We start from the raw sequence: 22,491 nt of genomic DNA on the forward strand, positions 1-22,491 counted from the left end.
GAAGTAGATGAAAATCAACAATCAGAAATTGAGAGGGAGAATGATATTGAACCATCCTCTTCCACTATGTCTAATCATGAAAAAGAGGCCACTTTGGGCTAGGAAAATGATAGAAGAAAATCAGGTTGAACCTAATGAAGTGATTTGAGAAAGTAAAAGAACGAGAATCAATCATGTTATGTTGCATTATTAACTCAACTTATAAAAACTGAACCTTCTAATGTTAAAGCATTTTCAAATCAGTCTTGGAAAGAAGCAATGATTGAAGAATATATCTCTATACTAAAAAATGATGCATGGGATGTTGTACCAAGACCTAAAAACAAATCAGTTGTTTTTTCCAAATGGTTGTTTAAAATTAAACATGCATCTGATGGCAGCATTGAAAAATACAAAGCCAGGTTTGTAACACGGGGCTTCTCACAACAGAAGGCATTGATTATGAAGAAACATTTGCTCCAGTTGCTAGATATACTTCAGTCATAACCATCTTTGCTATTGCAGCATCCAAGGGATGGAAGGTTCATCAAATAGATGTCAAAACCGCATTCCTAAATGGCAAAATTGAAGAAGTTTATATCGAGCAACCAGAAGGATTCAGCATTCATGACAGCAAAACTCACATTTGTAAATTAAAGAAAGCTCTTTATAGTCTCAAATAGGCTCCCAGAGTGTGGTTTGAAAGGATAGACAACTATCTATTGAACTTAGGGTATTCTAAAAATGAAGTTGATCCTAACTTGTACTTCAAAATAGATGGTGATGGTATGATTATTCTTGTGTTATAAGTTGATGATTTGTTGATAACAGGTGAAGAACATCTCATAAAGAAATGCAAACAAGAACTCACAGCAGAGTTCGAAATGAAAAACTTAGGTCTACTTCACTACTTGGTTTAGAAGTCTGGCAACAAGATAACTACATTCTTTTGAATCAAGGAAAATATAGAATCGACATTTTAACAAAATTTGGAATGATGGAATGTAAACTAGCGGCTACTCCTATGGAAGTAAATCTACACAAGTTGAAGGATGATATGATCAAATCAAAACCTACAAATTCTACTTACTACAAGCAAATTATTGGATATTTAATGTATTTGGTGAATACTCGTCTTTACATATGTTATGCTACTAACACCTTAAGTCGGTTTATGTGTGCAGCAAAGAAGATACATCTACATGCAGCTAAATACATTTTGAGATATCTAGAAGGTACTGTTGGAATGAGAATCAAATATGATAAAATCAAAATTGAACTTCATAGATATTTTTATTCTGATTGGGCAAGCAGTCCTACTAAACGTAAGAGTACTTATGGATGTTGCTTCAATTTAGGATCTGGTATGGTTTCTTGGTCCGCAGAAAACAAACTTCAATTGCTTTAAGTTCCACCGAAGCAGAATATATTGCATCTTCTTTGGGTGCTAGAGAAGTGGTATGGCTACGGAAGTTATTAGCAGATTAGTTCAAAAGACCTTTGAAGCCCACTGTGATTCATTATGATAATCAAAGTTGCATCAAGCTTTCAACCAATCCGGTTTTTCACAATCACTCCAAACATATTGAAATTCTTTACCACTACATTTGAGATATGGTGAATCGAGGAATCATTCAATGAGCAAACAGCCGATATCTTTACCAAGCCTCTTTCTAAAGTGAAGTTGAAATACTTCAGAGAAAAACTTGGTATGATTAATTTGTAATATTGAATATTGAATTTAATTTTTTAATTCAAGTGAGTTTATGCTTTTATTGTTGTTTAGTCACATCAGATAAGTAATGAAAGGTGACGATCTTTCATGGACATATTTTTTCAAAACGTAATTATTTGTAAGGTGACGATCTTGCAAATGATAGGCTTGATGGACATATCTATATATTGTTTCGGGCAATTAGAGATCATAGATAACAAACCCATTATGTTATCATGGAGATCTCTAGATATTGCTTCAAGCAATTAGAGATCATAGATAACAAACTTTATTACCGTGGACATCTCTAGATATTGTTTCTGACAATTAGAGATCATGAGTAACAATTTTTTATGTTATTACTATGGACATCTCTAGATATTGCTTCGAGCAATTAGAGATCATAGATAACATATTCATTATGATTACTCTAGATATTGTTTTAGACAATTCGAGATCATGATGTACATTATGATAGTGTTCATAGCTTGGTGATTTTTATTATCCGACTAGTCATTGTTTCAGAGTGTTAAGATTAGACAATGTGATCAGATATTCTATCTATTAGTATAGTACTTCTCCCTTGCTAAGAGGGAGTGTTAATGTATAGCATCAATAGAAGTAATGATGCTCGTCTGATATATATATATATATATCTGCATTTAGGCTCTCAGATAAATGGTTATTATTGTTTCCTGTGTGTATTGTTCCCTGTGCATGTGTGTGTGTGTGTGTGTGTGAGATACCATTATCGACAAACAAACTATATTATATCGGCAGTCTTTATTTGTATTGGCAATGTTATTGCTGTGCGATTTATATCGGCAGTACTAATTATGTATTACCGATGGTCTTTCACTAACTAACTATTGTTAGTCATGCCACCGTAAAGGCATGACTCTTCATGGCCAAAGCCCACATAGAGTCATGACTCTACGGGGGTCATGACCCTTCACCTTTGTATATATAGGTAGGCAGATCGCTGAGGACAAAGATCTATACAAGGCATCACAAGTCCCAGGGATCTGCGCTATCTTCTCAAGATCATTTTACACTGTCTCCTCTATATTTGTTGCTGAAAGGCAAATATAATACTCACTTTACAGTACAAGTTATTTGCAGACATTATAGAAGATCATTGTCACATTCAATATACAATCTATATTGTCAGCAATATACAGAGAAGAAGATTCTGCATATAAGTAATTCAAAGATCACCATTATTTGAAGAACAACTCTGCACTACTGTGGTACAAGTAAGAGTCTCTATTGTTCCCATATTTATTGTAATAGTTTTATCTATCAAAGATCCACCAAAACTAACAGTGATAGATAGATAGATCATAGACAAATAGAGCAAATATAGTATAGATATAATGAGGCTAAAGGCAAAGAGATGGAAAGATAGAGATGAGGAGGGAGAAATGAGTGTTTGTGTGTATGTAAGAAACATATAAAGGTAGGGATAGGGAGGTAGATAGAGAAATTGTGAGTCAAAGAGCCTCCATGGTGACCCGAAATAACATTCATGTGCACCATTTAAAGGGTCAAGTATTCCAAATCTACAATTTTGATGGCGCAGATATTCCTATGCTACATGTGTCATATCATGATGGACACCACTACAATAGTTTGTACTTCATTAATAGCAATGTCAATGTTCCTCTAGAACCCATGTTTTTGGAGGACAATCAAAGTACAAGTCATAATGACCAAGAGCCTATAAAGTTCATCATGAATACAAAAGGGTGCAAAGATATTAGCAAAAGTTGTGAAGAAGACAAATCATTGAAAAGACTGGATGAACCTCAACGAAGGAAAAGTCTAACAGGGCATATTTTGCGGGTACCAAGGAAGCAAAAATAATAAAGATAAAAGTTTCTTACCAATGTTTTACTATGCACAAAAAATGTTATGAGAAAACTTTCGTATCAATACTACAGTGACATCATTTGATATATTTAAAACTATCAGTGTAACTTGTGCACCCTTCAAAGGTGCAAGTGCTAGTTATATACTATTCAGTCCCTCTCTACAATGAGCATCAGGACACAGTGAAATAATTAAGCTCATGAGCAATAAATTACTCAGAATCATTAAACATGAAAGATGGGTCATTGAAAAATGAATTGAATATTGAATACTCTATGCACCTGGTCCCAAAACACTACTAGTAACACAGGCATATATTAATATTAAGGAAATAATTCCGAGTCTTACATATAAAAGCATATGAATAATAACAATATGACATAAGCAAGATATATTTTAAGGCAGCACAGAAAAGCATTTTCCTTGTCAGTTCAAATTGCATACTTGGCTTCTTACACTCGGTTCAGAAAAGCAAAAACCGTTCATCAGCTCAAACAAATTGAGTATACTTTGCCATTGACTGAAAATACTTCACGGTGGGGTCGTGCACAGTTGAAAAAGATGGGAGAATCCTTCAATTGCTCTGGTATATCTGGAACCTCATCCAAGAAGTTCTCATAATGTGGGTGCTCCGCTAAAGGATCGTAAAAAAAACTTAACATTATTAAACTTCCATAATATCTTGGTTCCATCAGCTCTCTTAACATGCCATGTCAAGAAAACCCATTTGAGAGATATGCAGTCAATCATGCAAGGCACGCCTTCCATGTTCTCATTATCCCTTACATTCAAAGTCTCCAGATCAGTGCACCAACTTACATCTGGAGGATCAGTAACTTCTGTGCATCCTACTAATGACAAGTTTTTTAAACTAGGAAGGCCATTAAGTGCAGGGAACCTGCTTAAGTTTTTACATCCAATAACAGTAACTGTTGTCAGTTGAAAGCAATTTGTCAGGTCTGGGGGTTCCCTTACAGTACAGTTCACCAAACTAAGATGAGTTAGATTATGCAGTTGCTTGAAACTAGGAAACTCTTCTACACTTTCTAAATCGCCTATGGAGAGATAACTTAAATTTGCCATCCCATCCAAGCCTTGAATTTCCGTCAACCAGTTCTCTGCATTCACATCCACTGTTTGAACATTGAAACAGCCGGTCAAATTTAATGGCCCTGGCATCTTGCTCGAGCACTCATGAATGGTGATATTTTCAAGTTTTGTACATCCAGCAAAATTTAATAGTCCAGTAACATTTTGACATACCCGAAGCTTGACGCTTTTAAGTTCCAAACACACATTAAGGTTTTCTGGTCCAATCAAATCATCACAGTGTTCAACCTTAAGAGTCTGGAGGTGATGCAGGTGCTTTAGCTTGGGAAGCTTTACTTGAGAGCCACGCCGGACAAAAATGTCTTCCAAGAAGTAATACTTGGTAAGATCGTGGCATTCTACAGATGTACAGCAGTCATCATCTCCCTTCTTTAGATGGGCATATAGACGTCTCAGTCCTCTAAGATTACTAATCCCTGAGCACTTGACTTCTCTACTGCAGTCTATAAGATCAAAATAACGAAGGGTTGACAGATTCTGAAGCCCTTGAATTTCTTTCAATTTATGACAGCTCTCAATTCTGATACTTCTCACAAATCTCATTGAGCCCAGGTCTAGTGTTTTGAGTTTTGACATGTTTTCCAAATGAAGAACACAGAGAGATGCAAATAAGTTGTGGTTAACCGTACCCAGAATCCTCATTTTGCAGTCTCTAAACTTCATGGCCTCAACAATAGATCGAGTCACAGGAATTTCATTCACTTCTCCATTAATATCCATTCCTCCACTTTCTTTGCTTTAATCTCGGCAAACTCTTTCAGCAGATCATGGATATAAATCTCAGGTTCACACTCTTCAATTAGACCCTTCTTCTTCAAATCATACATCTGCATACAAAGTTACAAATATAAGAATGAAGTCCAAATAAATTATTCTTTAAACCTAGATGAATGTCAAGACCTCAAAAAATAAGTGATACGTACAGCTTCACAGATAGATTCCTCATCCTCATTTTCATTGCAGCAAACTAGGGCTAACCATTTTCGAATCTCGTGAAAAGATTTATAATCCCTGTAACTTCTGGATTGAGGCAGATACAAATTTAAAAGCATAAATATCTTGAGATGCTTTGGATGCAATGCATTGAAACTCAACTCGAAAATGGCAAAAATATTTTGATGGGCATCATATCTAACAGAATATTGGCTAAACTCGGGTATCTGAACCCATTTGGAAGAGTCACATGTGAAGTTATCTCGAAGATACGCGCCATAGGTCTTTAGAGCTAATGGATTATTATAATTACCCTCTTCCCATCCCTGCCGTCTGAACAAACAAGTCTGTGCACATTTTCTTGCATTATGTTTTTGTTCACTGCTCAACTCGGCTACTTTCTCTAGTGGCAAATCCATTAAAAGTGCTATAGCCTCATCCTCATTAAGAGCTGGCACATGGCACATTGAATTTTCAATTTCAGGAATAACACTCTTCAAGATATTGGGGCTTCGTGCAGTTAAAAGAATCATGCTTCCTTCTCCAAAATCTGCATCTAAATATTTTCTGGCTTCATCAATGGATTCTCGCTCATCCCCAATATTATCCACAACCAAGAACCCTTTGTATTGAGGCATCCGCTGCCTGAACATGTTCCATCCCTGTAAACTTTCACAATGACACACTCTCACAGCAATAAAACTAAACAAATTCTAAATTCTAAATGTACAATGCAGATCACAAACTTAGTGCGTAATATCATGCAGTAAATAATCTAAACTTATAAATGTAATTACATGTGAATGATTTCTTACCCATTGTAAAACAAAGCAATTGGATTTTTGAGATAAATCTCTGGACTCAACTGTATAGGGTTAAGAATACCACTAGGAAGTTTAATTCAGATATTCCCCTCAATAATAAACGCTGCTAATAGAACCTACAAACTACAACAATGATTTAATGCCCGAGATTCAAGAGTTCAAAATGCAATCTTTACACTATCAAACTAAGATCTGAATGATTTCCTTTCTAGTTAGAATTATGATTTATAGTTAAACGAGACTCGTGCCCTTACTGCAAAGGCTCGTCTGGTATGTCAGAAACAAATGTCCACCATGCATCTCTACAAGTCTGCTAGAGACATCCTTTGAAATCTGGTAAAATTGCAACCCAAGTGTCTTAAATTGTTATTTAAAGAAATCCAAGATCGCAGAAGTAGAGACATATCCAATAAGAATCGTGTTATAGATTTTACATAACAACAAGCATTATATTAGAAACAGCAATAGGACAACCTTAGGTTGGACATTCTATAAAATCATTACTGGAAAGTGATCACCCCAAACATGAACATGACTAGATGATATTAATTATTCTTATAGACTTCTTTGGAAGCAATTCAAATCACATAGCTTGCTAATCATTTTATTACCCGAGCAAAGATATATATCAGAAACATTGTGTATCAGATGAATCTTGTATAACATTGAGATACTAACTTTGCACTAAGACATCACTATTTATTTGCAAGTCATATTGAATACAAGTTAACCACATTAGAGGAGTAGGAAGAAGTCTACTATGAATTTGTAAAAATTAGGACAATTTCAAAACCATCCTACCCAAGGACATTACAGGTATGCTATGACATTGTAAATGCATTAAAGAGATAATCAATAGATTATAGGTTGCATTTTATCTGTTTGACAAATTGTCTATTACTGTTGACAAAGATTTCAATCTTGAATATGCATGCCAAGCATTTCTAAAAAAATCCCTTTACTTAGATGACTATTGATTTTCCCAGGATGCATGGAAAGTGTTTGACAATATGTCAACTCACTGTACAAGTTGATCTCAGTCACTCATCCGTATGAGAAAGGTCAAAAATGGTTAGTATATTGTTTCTATTAGTGTCAACCCATCATCCATTTTTTTAGAAGCATTTAATCTCATTTGGCATCATTCCAAAAAATCCAGCAAGCATAAAGATTGTATGTGGAGTGTTTGATGATATTCCTTCAACCTCTAATCAGCAGTTTAAGATCAGAACTGGCAGTGGATATTACAGTGGTATCAGAGAGGTTTCCTTCCATCCTACTAGGGCTAGAAATCATTCAGCTCACACTTTGAAAATTGAGTGACCAGCACTCTTGTTCGGTTTGGGTATTGGGAAAGTGGCATAGCTTGGAAAATATTGTTAGAACCCTGCTCAAGCTCACATTAGATTCGGTTATGATGTGTAGCGTCATGAAGATTATTTTTTGAGGAAATCTACACACCCCTCCATGCCTATAGGTAAAGATTTAACACATCTGTACAATAAGGAAATTATTGTGGAAAAATCTATAAATGCAAGTTGGTAACAGTTATGATTATTGTAGCATCATTCAAAGTCCTTTGCATTATCATGAGGTAGCAGCCATTTCGCTTGAGGAACATGCTTCTAGTTTGTTGCCACTTGAAGGTACTGAAGATTTGCATGCTAAAAATGAGACTGGAGTTGTACATTCATGCTATGATGAGTCTGATTTTTCAAATCAGACTTTGGAAGATTAAATCAAAAAGTCCATTCGTTGGCAATAGGTCCCATGATCGGGCTTTGGATAGACATGCGACTACCTTGGAAGAAGTGTGTGAAGATACTTTTATAGCAGCAACTTCTACATTACTAGTTGAGTCATCTGTTGAGGTGCTCAACGACAGTAATTGGGATGTTGGTATATGCACTAATGATAGCACACATATTGTTGTCAATCATAAAGTGAGCGTTGCAGATATATCACATCGTAGTGCAGACTTTGATTCAAAGAGCTTACATGAGAGTCACAAGTTTCAGAGACATCATTCGGTTGGGTGGTTGATAACAGCATGATTTCCACATCCATAGAGCACTTTGATGTTGCTTGTCAGATGTTGGCTAAATTTGATTGGGGTATGCTCCTATCACAGTTGAGCACAGTGAGTGTGACTTTTCCCTGTTAGAGTTTCATGCACTTTGAGAAGCCATTGGTATTATGAACCATAACTATTTATAGTTATTACTATTAGCTGAAAAAGACTATCTTCTCAAGCAAGATTACATTTACTACGATGCACTGAGGGAAAATGAGGAGGTAAATGAGCTCAGCCATGAGCTGGGAGTGACTGTGGATTCATTGGAGAGTGTACAATTGGCCCTTCATGAGTCTCGATCACGAATTGAGGAGCTTTCCATGGAGTTTGGGTTGGCACAATCTTCACCAGATACTGATACAACACAGTTGTCCACAGTGGCAGTTGTTGATGACCTTATATCTAGAGGTTGTGGTTCTGAGCAGGTTGAGGATGTGGACACACATATCATACTTACAGATGCAAATGATACAGTTGAGATGAGTGCATCTGTGGAGAGCAACGGAAAACCACATGTTGCATCAAGTTCTCCTATAGTTGCATCCACTGTAGTTATTGTTGGTAATGAGTCAGATGATTACATTCAGAACCCTGATACACAGTGCTTGACCAAGGTGGGAGTTTTTTATCATGACTCAATAGGAACAGTACTCATCACTATTTTATGATCTACGCATAGAGGACTTGATGATGCATTGGTGTGGCTTAGTATTGGTCATTTGCAGTAGATGGGATTAGTGGTTGTAAATTGGATTACTTGCAGAATCATCTCATCCATGGGAGACTAGTAGATGATGGAGATAGTGGTAGCATTCCACACCTTCAGATGTTCTCATCTCCATAGTATGGATGGATGTGAGTTTAGGGTGCTTTGGGACTTGGATGATGATAGGGTTAACACAACAGTTTGGCGGATCTCATTAATTGGCCTCACCACTTCCAGCATGACAATATTGAGTTCAAATTTGAGAAACATAAGTCTAAGGATTTTCCTATTCACATTTTAGAGTTTGGGATACTTCTAGTGCATTGAGATTTCAAAAAGAGATCATTGAGAAGTTTTCAAGAGCTTACACAATGAGGAGTGCCTACAAATTTCCTTTTGATCCTCATGTGCAAGTCCCCTTTCAGATGCATAGTTTAGTTGCACATGGATTAGATAGTGTGTGTGACAGCTCACATTGTGCAGTTTTGGGAAGCAAGCTCTGTCAGCATTCCGAGTTGCTTCCCTCTGAGATGTTCACTCCTATGACATCTAAAGTTAGATTCTATTCAGTTTGGCAGGTTTTGTCAATTATTTTGGTGATGATGTTACAAGAGTTAGTTGGCGATCAAGAAGGGGGACAAATAATTAGATACCATTCCCCTAAAGTAAACTAATGACAAATTAAATCATTGTCAAAATCATTTAATCGAACTAAATGACAGAGACAACAAGGGATAAAATAATTAATAAAATCATTTAATCAAACTAGTAAACAACGACAAAATCAAATGGACATGAAAAGATCAGAGAACATGATTAAAAATTAATTAAATTATTGTCATTTAATTAATGGGCAAATGACACAAAATTGATGAATGATGAAGACCAAATGCATAACATAAAGATATGTTCAAAAAAGGGGAACTAGGAGTGTTTACAATTTTTAGGTGTCTTCAGTTGGCATCAGCGGTATGGGCCCCTGAATCTTCACTACCCCTCCCAGTTGTCTCAATATAGTTTGGTCATTGGATTACCTGAGATTCAGTCACAAAGTCATGGCGTACGCAACACTTGTCAGGCAAGAAAGTTGCATCAGATCCCTTTCTTAGAAGGAGACTGTTCGAGAAAATCCAAGGTCTTACAGTTGGTTCATGTAGATGTCTATGGACAGATGAAAACTGTATCGGTCAATGGATCTAGGTATTTTCTGTTATTTGTCGGGGACTTCAGTAGGAAAATGTGTTTTATATTTTGAAGTAAAAACAAACATGTTTAATATATTTCGAAAGTTAAGTCCTTAGATGAAAAAGAATCAAGATGTTAGATCATCTCTCTTAGGTCAAACAATGGGGGAGAATTTTGATCTTTTGATTTCTCCGACTTCTATGCAACACATGGCATAAGCTTCATCTTACAACACCCTACACCTCTCAACAAAATGGTGGTGTTGAGTGGAGGAATCACACAATCACTAAAATGTCCCCTTCTATGTTAGAGCATAGACGTGTTCATGAAAAAATTGAGCTGAAGTAGTCTACATATAGTTTACCTTCTAAACCAATCTCCCAAATCGTCAAGAAGATGACCTCAAAGGAAGCATTATTTGGGAGGAAGCCCAAAATCGGCAATTTGAGGTTTTTGGCTCTACAACTTATGTGTGGATTCCAAATGCTAAAGAACACAACTAGATTCTAAGAGCCAAAAGCTATTGTTCATGAGCTAAAGTGACAACCATAAGGCCTATTGGTTGATAGATGTGGGCATTGATCATCTCATTTTCAGTTGAGAGGTCATATTTGATGAAGACAGGCCTTTTGAGCTCATTTCACATTTTGAGTTCCGAAGAGCGACCTCTAAAGGCTAAGGTTTTGGGTGCTCAACTTCCCTTCTCTCTACCTGAAGGGAGGGAAAATCATCAAACCCTTGTCGTTTTGTTGAGATCACCCATGATTCTGTGGACAAATCAACAAACCCTTTGTTAAGCGAAAAAATGGTAAAACTAACAAACATGATAATTAGAAAAATCACTCAAAACCCTACCATGATTTTTTTTGGAAAAATTTAGAAAACCCAAACATGACTTTTGGGAAAATTTTGAAAAAACCTAAATATGATTTTTTAGGAGGGAAAAAACTATATAGAATTTTTTTGGAGAAAATTGGAAAAAACCAAATATGATTTTAGCAGAGAAATTTTTTTAAAATAGACAATTTTTGAAGAGAAAATAGAGCAAAACACAGTTTTGGTGGGAAAATTTGTACAAAACCCATGAAAATAATATTTTAAAAAATTGTTAAAAACATACAAAACCCTAGATTGCAGATATTTAGAAAATCATTATAGAGAAAAAGATACCCTAGCCAAACAAGATAAATGATTCTATAAAATGTCAGTAAAATCTAGGAGTAGAAATGGAAGTGCTAGCCATGCATAAAGCTGTTGGATCTTGAGCATAGAAAGATAAGATGACAAATAGCAATAAAAGGAGCTAAAACAGAAACAATAAGCACCAAAAATACCCCGGGAAAACCCTTCTAGAATAAAGTGAAAAACCTAGCCACACAACAAAATTATCATTTTATTGATCATAAATATTCAAGAGTACAATGCATATCACTAGATGTGATATGTATATATATATATATATATATATATATATATATATATATATAACTTTAAAGAGAGACTCTTCACATTCCAACCAAACGTCTCTTCAATTTCCCAAAAATGACTCTTTATTACAACTACAACTCTTCGAATTTCCATGCGTTAATGCATGTTGAATGACACATGTCTTAATTTAATATTACAATTTATCATAAATGTCCTTTTCAGCTAAAGGTAACCATAATAGTAATAACGGTCAGAGATAAAGACCTCTATCACAACTACAAACTCCAACACTCCCACTTAGCGAGAGTGAAATCTTTAGTTGAACGATCACACAAGGCTGCAATCAAAATGTTAGTGATAAAATCTAATCACAAAAATTCATGGAATCACTCAACATGAAAAACTTGCAAGAAACACAACCAGATTTCATCACAAACTCTCTCAATGTGATGTTGCCATGCAATCTTTTAACATGACACTAACAGAAAAAAATTGTTAAGAGTCATGGAATCGCTCAACATGATAAACCTATAACAGTTACTCATAATCATGGAATCACTCAACATGAGAAATCACAAACAACTTTCATCACAAACTCACTCAACATGATGGAATCTCTCAACATGACAAGTTAGTAAGGTTTGCAACCAGCATTCTATCACGAATTCTCTCAACATGACTTCCAACTCCCATCACGGAATCTCTCATCGTGATGTTATCATGGACTCTCTCAACATGATGCTCATTCCTAGAGCGAATGAGTTATCAGGTTGACCTTATAACTATCATGAGAAAGAACTCATAATCAGCAAGAAATGCAATGACAGTTTACACTCATTTCCATTAAGAGTGTCATAAAACTACTATACCAAAATATTAACAACATACTTAAAAATAGAGGGGATTCAAAGCCTCCCTCCAAACTATCAGAAGAAGATAGTTGATAAAGCCTCCCTCTGAAGCTAAAACATCTCCCTCTTAATCCCCATTGCTTCTTATGGCATCCTGCAACCAAGAGAGATAAGATCACCTTATCATAAATATCAATGCAATCATTTCCAGTTATATAACAAAATTCATGAACTATACAAAAGTAATAATAATACCTATGTTGATGTCAAACAATGTCCATTCAACAATCATTGTAGCCCTCTTGCCACAAACTAGAAGGCACTTCAACATTAATCTCTCCTCCTCCCTCCATTTTTGCAGGGACTTCAACAAACTAGAAGGCACTTCAACAGTAGTTGTGGAAGCCGTACGGTGATTGCTATGACCGTATGGTGGTTGGGAGAGGTCATATGGTAGCAAGATAGAGAGTGAGTGCAGTGTGTAGAGGGTCCTTATGGTGAGGATGGGAGGATGTACGGTATTAAGATATCTGAACGGTGGACAGGTGAAGATGTGCAATGATGGAATTCGTAGGTCGTACAATTGGGAATGTGATAGCACATTGAGGCACAAATATTAATGTAAATTGAGTTTCAAGAAATACCTTCACCAATAACACAGAGGTAAACCAATACAAGCAATTGCACTTCAATGGAGAATATGTATATTTGCAAACAAGAATATTGTTCAGATTTGCCAGATCCAAGCCGAGAAATACACAAGCGGAATAGGGTGAGGGTTGCATCACACTGAAAACGGAGTAGCTAAGTAGGGAAGATCTTTCACTTCCGAAATGGCAAGCAATACTAAACTCCAATAGGAATTCGCATTACAAAGAAAATAATCTAAATTGCCCCCAATTACTACCTACAAGTTGTACTTTAATACCCTTCGGAGAAACTCCTGAGGGTTTACAAAGACAGCCAATGGCAAACACCTATGGAAACACTTAAAATAAAAAATGGGTCCGATATACACTAAATCAATCGGCCCATAAACAAAGCTTGATTATTTATTTATTTTATGACGGGAACATTACAGTCCTCCCATCCCAAAATTTTCTTGTCCTCAAGCAAATGCAATGTTGGATGCTGAAGAATGTGTTCACCTTCTCAAGTCGCATCATCCAATGACAAGTGTTTCCAACGTACCAAGTATTCCCTCAGGGTACAGTTTCATAGAGTCTTATCCCGTACATCAACGATCTTAGTCAGTTCTAACACAAGCTTCCCTTCTTCATTGAGTGGCGAAAGATCTGTGGTTGTTGCGATGTTCTATCCCACGGCTTTCTTCAGGCAAGAGACATGAAAGACAATATAGATGCGACTCCCTTCTGGAAGTTCGAGTTCATAGGCAACTTCACCTATATGGCAAGTTACACGATATTACACGATAGGAACCATAAAAACGTGGCTTTAATTTTTCTTTCCCTTTTGCCTTCAATGAGGATTGCCTGTATGGCTGGAGCCTAAGATAGACCAAGTCTCCCACGTTGAAATTTCTCTTGATTCAATGTCTATCAGTGTAGATCTTTTGATGATTTTGCGCCCTTTATAAGTTCTCCTTCGAGAAACTCAGGATGTCTTGCCCTTCCTAAAGCCAATCCCTTGCCCTAGGTGCACGGCTGGCACCCAGTACCATGGCGATAAATGAAAAGGATTCATACCCATATAGTGCATTGAAGGGTGTCATCCCAATAGACATGTGATATGTTGTATTGTAACAGTATTCCCCCAAATGCATCCATTTGACCCATGCCCATTGATGTGCCGAAACATAGTTTCGTAGGTAGCCTTCCAACCACTTGTTCACAATCTTCGTCTGTCTGAGGGTGGTAGCTAGTACTTGGCGACAATTTTGTTTCTGCCAATCCAAACAATTCTATCTAGAAAATACTGAGAAACCAACCATCCCTGTCACTAACAATGTTTCGGGGTAACCCCTACAAACGAAAAACTTCTCTGAAAAATAAGTCAACAACCTATGTAGCCTGGAAATCCGAGGAGATGGTGAAGGAGTGTGCATACTTCCTCAATCTATCAACCACCACAAAGATACAATCCTTTCCATTTACCTTAGGAAGTCCAATGATGAAGTCCATAGAGATACTTTCCCACTTTTGTTTTGGTATCGACAAGGGTTGCAATAGCCCGACAAATAAGGTGTGTTCAGATTTGTTTTGCTGGTAGACTGCACATTCTCGTACATACTACAAGACATCGCCTTTAAGTCCCTTCCACGAAAACCTCTCCCTAAGTTGTCTATAAGTTTTGAGAAACCCCAGGTGTCCGGCCAAGGATGAGGCATGTATTTCCTTTAGGATTTTTTGCTTCAGTTCCGATTTAGGTACTAAGTATATCCAATCCTTATAGTAAACGATGTCATCCACCACCTTGTATAGGTCATCCTGAGTGTCGTCGTCCTTAAGCTTACATGCAAATGTGTTTTTGGAATATTCCACCAATAAGTGTGCTTTCCAGTTAGTTGAAATCTGATACAGTAAGCATATGGCAAGTTTTCTTGACAAGGCATCTACAACCACATTGTTCTTTCCCTTCACATATTCAATGTCAAAATCAAAAGCCTAAATCTTACTTATCCATTTTTGTTACCTCACGTTCAAATCCCATTGCTCTAGAAAATATCTTAAACTATTATGATCGATACAGACGACAAACTTGGCACCTACCAGATACTACCAGAACTTGGTCAGTGCATGTACGATGGCCAACATCTCTAGACGCTCTATGTAACAAACAAATTTTCTTAACTAAAAAGATAGAGATATATTCTGAATTAAGAACATATATGAAAACAATACTTCAACTAATTTACCAAAGTGAACATCTTTAATTCCATTTCATGTGAAATTAACTGAATTAACATTCAACTAAAACAACCAACTAAACTAAATGATTTCCGTCATAATCACAGAAAGAACTTAAATCATTAACATTAATTCTATGATATTCGATATTCACAAGAGAAAGTAAATGCATAGTAAAGGATGGTAGAAGAACATACAAAATCTAACTGGATAGTCTTGTAATGGTTGTGCAAGCCTCGGCTTTCAAATAAGAGGAGAAGCATTAGCTTAAGCTTCACCTCCCAACCGCAGACCATATTAATCCCCACACAATCTTTTGATAAGAAAGGCCCTCCCTACCCCGAGGCTAGGCTTGGGGCACTATTAGTCAAGCCATTTAAGCAAAACCGGTGTTTAGAATGTCCGCTCAATAATAGACGGGCATGTCTGATTAACTGGCGCCACCGACATCATATGATCTACAGAAGGCAAGCATGCCTTTAACGATCTTGGCCAAGGTTATTGGATGGGTTTCAAATACTCGATCACCACTGCTCGACTTGACAACAGAGTAATTAGATGGACATGTATGAGCTATTGAATAGTTCTTTAAATAAATTAAAATTATCATATCAATTATGATTCTTGTTTCTTGTTCTTGCAAAACTTTCTTTCCACCTCTTCACCCTCTTTCTTGGCCAACTAGCCGGGTGAGTCATGGGTGTTTGTTCATAGAGGATATCAATTCATTTGCTGAAACTCCACTGATGGAAATAATATTTTAGTACTAGCACAAGCAGTCCTTAAGTCTCAAGGACTTCTCTTAAGAAAACTTCAAAGGATTATAATTCAAATTTGAAAGACAAGTTGATTCGAAAAGAAATCATGGCATGACATAAGTATTTGGTTCAGACTTAACATGGTGAAATAACTTGGTGCGCTTGATCAAATGAGCTATTCAATAGACTTAATTTGCTTCACAGCCAAGCATTGATATTTGAAAATTCTTGAAACTATTTTTGCATCTATACTTTCGAATGCAATACCTCTACCAAAATAAAGGTTAAGAAAACTAATCACATAGCCTAATCAATGAAAGAACGGATCTTTAATTAACTCCGAATGATCGGCTCTCAAAAGTCTGATTTTCAAATGCGGATTTCAGATTTCGAAGACCATTTAATAACAAGAACAGTAGCTCGAATCCTCTCCAATATCAGCTGCAAGAATAAGAAAAGAAAAGAGAAGAGGGAACGGAAATAGAACTACGGTATCAATGCTTGCTCCCAGACATACACTCGAGCATAATTCAAATGGGAATAATATAGAAGGCTCAAATAGAAGCCGCGACTCTTGGTAGCAATTACAAAAAAAGGTAATTGGCTTCTTGGTTCACCGATTTTTTTTTTTTTAAATGCCAAGTGTACTCCTCATCTCTTATAGAGACTTATAATTATGAGAAAAAGAATTCGAAGGTCTCCTTATTAAAAGAATAATTTATACTTTTATACATATATATATTTGCAAATTTATATGTTATTTTCGAATGGTGTCATCATATTATTATTGTGTCCAAGGTTATACCTATTAGGATACGCATATCTATATATGTGCATAATTGGGAGATTATTTTATCTTCATATCCTGCATATGTATATGTATACATATGTTAATAGAGATGAGTTTGAAGCACACACACATATATAATGAAATGATGAGAATGCCAACATAAACCATTTAAAGGTACGTATTTTGATTATGTTTAAATATTTAATGTTTTATTGATTGTCCAAATAGCTCATGCATGTCCAATGTAAGTGTAACATCCCCTTTTTTCGGGTCTTAATTAACAACTAACATACTCAAAGAAATACAGTTATTACTTTATTTTCATAGGAAGACAGTTAAATCAGTTACATTCATATGAATAAGATTAACGGCTAAAATCAATTAAACAAAATTTCACAACTAAGAATTGAAAAACACAATCAATGAATTTACTATGGAAATTAAACTCTACATACCATGGAATTTGAACCGAGAAATCATTGTAGGGATGCTTCTGCAATCACCCAGATTACTCCACAAATATCACATAGTATAAATTGACGATTACCATCAAATACCACTATATCAAAATCAAATGACGATTACCTTCAAAAACCACTATATCAATATCAAATGACGATTACCATTAAATACCACCATATCAATTAGGGCATCACATACCACTGTATCAATTAGGGCATCAATTACCATTAGATCATTTAGGGCTTCAAATACCACTGTATCAATTAGAGCATCAGATACCACTGAATCAATTAGGGCTTCAGATACCATTGTATCATTTAGGGCTTCAAATACCACTGAATCAATTAGGGCTTCAGATACCACTAAATCAATTTGGGCTCCAGATACCACAGTATCATTCCTTTCCTTTTGAATGCTTAACTATGGCAATAACATAAGATTAGAAGATATGCTCATATTCATAATTCATATAAATGAAAGATTGAATTAACAATCCATCAAATAAATCTATCTCTTGCAATTAAGAGTAAAACAACTGTAACAATGATATAACTGAATTAATCTTACTTTCTTGCATATACATCATAAAAGTAAAAATACCTATTTCCGACAAACGTTTAAATGCATAGCTTATCTTTGTCTGATGCACGTCCGACATCTTATGGAGAGAGGAAACATTGTCAGGGGCTTAACCACCCAACCTTAGACCATAACTTATCCCCACACAATCTCTAACGAGAAAGGCCCTCCCTACTCGAAATTAGATATGGAACATCTGATCATCCATTGAGCATCCTGGTATCTAATCACACTACTCGTCTTGACAACAGGGAAATACAATAAACAAGATCATGCATGAGCTATTAAATATATTTTATTTAAGTTATTCATGTCTGATTTCTCTTTTGCTTTCTTGCAGATTTATTCCACCTCTTCACCATTCATGACTACATAGTCAGTGATTCCCAGGTGTTTTGGAAGTTTATGAGCATTCTGCCCTTTACACCTCTTCAACATTTCTTGCTTATACTGCCGATGAATCCCAAGTGTTGGAGAGTTATGAGCATTCTACTCTTGATCATTGTTTATATCTTTTATCATAAATTGTGGTAAAAATAAAACATGTTCTTAATATCCATACCATTCATCCAAGTTCTTATTACACTTAGAAACTCTTCATCAAGAGAAATTATTCAACTCTCTTCATGATGATTTTGGAAGTTATGAAAGTAAGAAGAAATTTGATTATAAAAGACAGGGATTATTCAGCAAGCTAAATGATGTGATCATAGATAAGAAGGAAATTTCTAAGCCTAGCCGACTACTATAGTAATTGTATTTAAAACATTGAAATGGAACTCATCACCTGATAAGAATTCGGTATTGTTTGAAGAACTACAAATTGATCCATTCCCTCCTATTACTTGAGACATCACTTCAGTACATATAATCTCTGATTCTCAGCCAGAATACTTGCACGGCAAGGAGTAGAAAACGTACTGCTTGAACAAGGCACTTCAATTGATATTGCAGGGAATTGAGACAAATCGAATTTAAGAAATTGATGTTTTGAAGGCGGAAGTAATTATTGGTAAAGATGGAGATCACTGCAGACAGGTAGTCAGGTGTTATGGAGGCAAGAGATTTCTAAAAACATAGCAGTAGAAGACAATCAGGTGTATGGAAAATGGTATCCGTCTCTCTCACTACTTCCCTATAATAAGAACAAAATCATGACTAATAAAAGGAAGTCAGGTATACTTGAATATATATAATTCGGGTGAATGCAAGAAGTCAGATACTAGGAAAATTATATATATATATATATATATATATATATATATATATATATATATATATATATATATATATATATATATATATATATCTACCTCTCTCTCGACTCATGATATAAAAAGGTTTAAAGAAGACTCTTTGGCTTCCGTAACTTAAAGAATATCTTGCCAATTAAAAACGTCAAGTGTTTAATCGGTTACAAACAAGGAAAAGAATAAAAGATGGAAAAAGAGTTGGAAGGTTATAATTTGAATATTATTATAATTTGTTCCTTTCATTGTTTCATTCCAAGTTACAAAGATGGAAATTTAGAAAAGATTCAGACCAGAGGGAAAACACACCTTCCTCTATGCATTTCAAGGTAAGTCTTTCATAACTAACCAAGCACCATGTCTTAGGAGCTCAAATGGAGAAGCAATGGTAGGTGGGAGACCAAAGAGGTTTTTGAAACAAGATGGGGAATGCTGGTTGGTCTGCTAGAGGAAGAAGAGGTTGGGAACCTTTCAGGGAGCATGAAGGGAGGTTTTCTTAGGGAAATAAGAATGGAAGATGGCAAAATAGTTATGGTAGTGTCAGAGATAGTCGTCAATGGAGAAGGGTGGACCAGAATAGAGAAGAGAATTGGCACAAGGTGAACACCAAGTTAAACAGGAATGGTAGAGGGATGCACCCGGTGCAAAGATTTATGTCAATGAATTTAGGCGAGAAAGTGGATTTTGAAAATATAGCAACTAAACTAAGAAGACTGCAAGTGGTGGAAAATCAAGAGCAAGAAACAACGAGAGATCAGCAATGGACATGTTGCACGGTGGAGAAGATTGTTTTGGATGGGAGCGCGATTAAGGCGAAAGGTGAGTTTCTAGAAACGAATGCTCTATTTCTCAAATGGGAAGGGCCAGGGTTAGAAATAGAAAAGATAAAGGAGTGGTGTGATAAGAAATGGGGTGAAGTGAAAGAGTTCAAAACTCTAGAAAATGGGTTCTGCATGGTTACAGTTGATATTGCACAAGATAGAGTTTGGATAATGAATAGTGGCCCTTATTTCATGGATGGATATGGATTCTACTTGAAAAAATGGGTAAAAAATTTTGACCCAACCAAGGAGACCATAAGGGAATTCCCAATATGGATAGGACTTAGAAACTTGCCTCAGGAGTATTGGCAAGAACACTGCTACAAAATGATAGGTAATAAATTGGGAACTTACATCAAAGTAGTAGAAATGGTGGATAAGGTAACTCTACAAATGTTCCCTAGGATTTGCATATTGTGGAGAGATTGTCACCCAATCCAGGAAATGATTGAAATCCATGTGGAGGGGGTTGTATGGAGACAACCGGTTTCAATAGAGGAAGGGTTAAAGGTGTGTGAGTTTTGTTTGTGTGAGGAACATGAATCAAAAGAGTGCAAACAAGGAGGATGCAATAAGGAAAAGCTCGAAGAAAAGCTTTTTAGAAGGGCAAGTGAGATGGCAAAAGACTTGAAGATGCAGAAAGGAGTGAAGGAATCCCAATGGAAAAAAGATATAGCAGAGATAGAAAATGTCATGATGGAAAAAACGAGGGCAAACAATTGTCAAGCAAATGCTGGGGGGGATGGTGAGTTTACAGTGGGAGCTCAAATACAATGGGAGGCTGGGGAAAAAACTTATGAAAAAAAGGAAAGGGATAAGGGAAACATAGAGAATTTATTAAAGAGTCAAGCAGAACAGGATGGGCCAATAAGGGAGGATGGATTGGCTGAGAGATGCAGGGATAGATGTGATGAGAGGATGGTGGAAAGTTTGGGGGATAGAAATGTGGAGGTGTTTAATAAGGAAATGGAAGTGAATTTGGAACCCCAGGATAGGGAAGACAGGGTAATAGAAATACCGGAGAAAAGTGCTGAAATAAATAGAGAATGGGAGGTGAGTGAAGGATATTTAATTGGTCGAGAAGGAAACATGGATGGGGAGGCAAAGGAGGGATTTAGGGGCATTGAAATATCTCCTATAAGGAATCTACAAGGAAAATTGGGGGAATCTAGTTCTAAGGAGAGTTTGAACAAGATGGAGGATGTAGGGGAGGAAGAGGATGATGAGGATTTTTTTGGAATGGAGGAAAACCTGATCCTTAAAGAAAAGAGAACTATTGAGAAAACTGAAAGTAAAAAACATAAAGCTTCACTTGGAGAAAGCCAAAAAAGAGGGAGAAGAACAATAAATGCTTTGTTATAGATAGTTGGAAGTGCAAGAGGGTAGAGTAAATTGAAATCGGGAAGGGGTAAGAACCCCTCCCGGAAGGGATGAAGATCCTCTCGTGGAATGTCAGGGGCTGCAATGCCCCTGACAAAATCCGCTTGGTCAGAAGAGGTCTGGACCAAGCTAAACCAGATATAATGTTTATGTAAGAAACAGAAGTTAAGATGGAGGATGTGGAGGTTTGGAGAATAAGTTTAGAAGGTGCAATAGCATATAGGAAGCTGTTGTGGGAGCGTCTGGAGGACTGGGTATTCTCTGGAACAAAGAAACAATAAGGGGAATTATGATGCAAGCCGAAAAAAACTGGCAATGGTTGAAAATGTTCTCAAAACAATTGGGATATGAAGTTAATGTTATCAATGTGTATGGTCCAACTCAAAGTAGCGATAAGAAGAAATTATGGAAAACTCTTACTGATCTGTTGGAAATTTTACAAGGGGAAATAACTATTATAGCCTATAGGGGGTGATTTTAATGCAATTTTATACCTAGAGAAGAAAAAAGGGGGAAGAGGATGGAGGTCTGAGTTGCAAATGGACTTCTTATCCTTTGTCATGGACAATGGACTGATTAATGTGCCTTTTAGGCAAGGTGATTTCACTTGGAATAATAAACAACAAGGTTTTGTCAATATTGCAGAGAAATTGGATAGGTTCCTCTTGGGAGGCGATTGGACAAAATTTGATTGGTCTATGGAGGCTGAGATATTACCTATTCATGGTTCTGATCACTTTCCTATTAGTTTGAGGTTACAGGAGGAAGTATCCCCAGATAGATGTCCTTTCAAGTTTGAAGCAATGTGGCTGAGAGCAGATGGTTTCAAAGAAATGGTGGAATGTTGGTGGAAGGAAGCCCCTAAAAGAGAGGGAAATATGGCTTTTAAGATTTTCAAGAAGCTTCAA

General features: G+C 36.3%; 1 pseudogene across 1 annotated transcript in view; it reads right to left on the reverse strand.

The window, feature by feature from the left end:
• Positions 1-3,861: 3,861 nt before the first annotated feature.
• Positions 3,862-22,491, reverse strand: part of LOC149563998 (disease resistance protein Roq1-like) — a 40,955-nt pseudogene continuing 22,325 nt past the window's right edge. The window contains exons 4-5 of the transcript XR_016364140.1: positions 5,599-6,270; positions 3,862-5,502 (exon numbers count right to left, since the gene is read on the reverse strand). The product of XR_016364140.1 is annotated as a disease resistance protein Roq1-like (transcript). The remainder of the gene's footprint in view (positions 5,503-5,598; positions 6,271-22,491) is intronic.

Source organism: Cupressus sempervirens, chromosome 4 (genome assembly GCF_028749045.1).
Source record: "Cupressus sempervirens isolate cs-2001-9-10 chromosome 4, ASM2874904v1, whole genome shotgun sequence".
Lineage (NCBI taxonomy): Eukaryota > Viridiplantae > Streptophyta > Pinopsida > Cupressales > Cupressaceae > Cupressus > Cupressus sempervirens.